Consider the following 2,074-nt stretch of genomic DNA (forward strand, 5'->3'; position numbering starts at 1 on the left):
TCTCCTCTTGCCTTGAATATCTCTTAATGTCTCTTTACTTCTCCTGCCTTCCATCCTATCACAGACCTTCCCTTTTGTTCTTTCATCCCCTCCCCCCTTTCCCAGCCACTACACTTGCTTTAAAATCTGTTCCATTTCCTGCTTTTTTCCAGTTCTGACGAAAGGTCATCGACCTGAAACGTTAACTCTGTTTCTCTCTCCACCGATGCTGCCTGACCTGCTGAGTTTTTCCAGCATTTTCTGTTATTTCAGATTTCCACCATCCGCAGTGTTTTGCTATTGGTTAAAATACAAGCTTCATTTCCCGCACAACCAAGGCCGAGGGAACGCGCTGACATGGGAGTCTTCGCTGGACACCCTCTCTCTCCCCTTTGAAGTCGTCTCCTCCGTGTGGTTTGGGGTTTGGATGTTAACATTCTTATACCTTTTTTCAACATGGGTTAGTCACAGTCCTTGTTGATGGCTGTCTGAGCTTCACTTTGCTGAGCTGGTGATCGGATCATTGTGTTCGAATCTCATGATTAGGTTCCATCTCCGGTGGCCCTTGTGTACGGTGTCTTCCAGACAGAAAGCACCGACCAGCAAGCATAGTTACAGTAGCCGACTCCGTAAGACCATTAACAAATCTGGCCTTAAAGACAAGGGCCTAGAAATTCACTTTGGGCCCGCCAGCTGGCGTGCGCCCAAAAGTTAGCGCTGAGCGCGGAGCCAGTTGCGAACATCAGATATTCAGTTTTTGCGCCCCAAGTCGGAACCGGGCGCTATTCCAGGGTGTGCCCGCCCCCGCTTGGGGCGCTGAAACTGAATTTCAGCGCTCTAGGCGCCGCTGCGCCACCCGCTGCGGAGCGGCAGGCTGCGGTACTGCAGGCCTCCTCCTCTTAAGGGGGAGGTGCCTTCAACGGGGAGATCGCCGCTGGATAGTGCCGGCAAATGAGCCCGGCCCCACGGAGAAGTGCCGGGTTCGCGGAAAGCAGCCGGCAATGCCGCGGGGGGGGGGGCGTGGAGGAGGCCGGGGAAGGAGGTGCGGGCAGGGGGCCGCCGAAAAAGCGGCCGGCCGCACCTCCACCTTAAAGCGCCCCACTAAGGCTACAGTACGGCCCCGTTTTCTGATCGCTGTTTGCGGCCGCTGCGGAAGAGGCGGCCGCAACTCAATATGGGGGTCGGGGTGGTAGCGGGGCACTGCGCACACCGATGACGTCATCGGTGCCGGCGCAGCGCTAACGGCTACCGCCGCCATTACCGCTGCGCTGAATATCAGCGCAAACTCCTCTATTGGCGCAGAAGCCCTCTTTGGGCGGTAACTGGCCGCAAAGCTGGCAGCGCCTTACTGAATTTCTAGGCCAAGGCCTTTGTGTAAGACAGAAAGCATTAACTTAACAAGCACATTTATAATGGTCCAGGAAGTAAAGCCATTAACAAACTGGCTCTTGTAACTGCTGCCTCAGCGAAGATATTAACCCTTTACAAGGCACACGCGCACATATGCACACACGTACAGGCACACATGCACACACACTCGCTCGTGCACGTACACACACTCGTGCACATACTCGCTCGTGCACATACACTCGCACGTGCGCGTGCTCGTGCAAGTACACACACTCGTGCACACGTACACACGCTCGTGCAAGTACACGCTCATGCGCACACGTACACACTCGCTCGTGCAAGTACACATGCTCATGCGCACATGTACACATTCGCTCGTGCAAGTACACACTCGCTCATGCGCACACGTACAGTCGCTCGTGCATGTACACACATGCGCACACATACGCACTCGCTCGTACACGCGCACACACTCGCTCATGCACATACACATGCGCACACGCAAACGCTCGTGCACGTACCCATGCGCACAATTACACACTCGCTCGTGCATGTACACACATGCGCACACATACACATTTGTGCACGTACACACTCGCTCGTGCGCGCATGTACACACTCGCTCATGCATGTACACACTTGTGCACGTACACACACGCTCGTGTATGTACACACGCTCATGCACACACACACACCAATGTTCCCTTTAAGCTGTGCGGCCGCGCAGCTGGCTCACCGGCTTTTA

This window comes from Somniosus microcephalus, chromosome 4, assembly GCF_052327205.1.
Source record: "Somniosus microcephalus isolate GS21.2 chromosome 4, FLI_Smic_1.0, whole genome shotgun sequence".
NCBI lineage: Eukaryota > Metazoa > Chordata > Chondrichthyes > Squaliformes > Somniosidae > Somniosus > Somniosus microcephalus.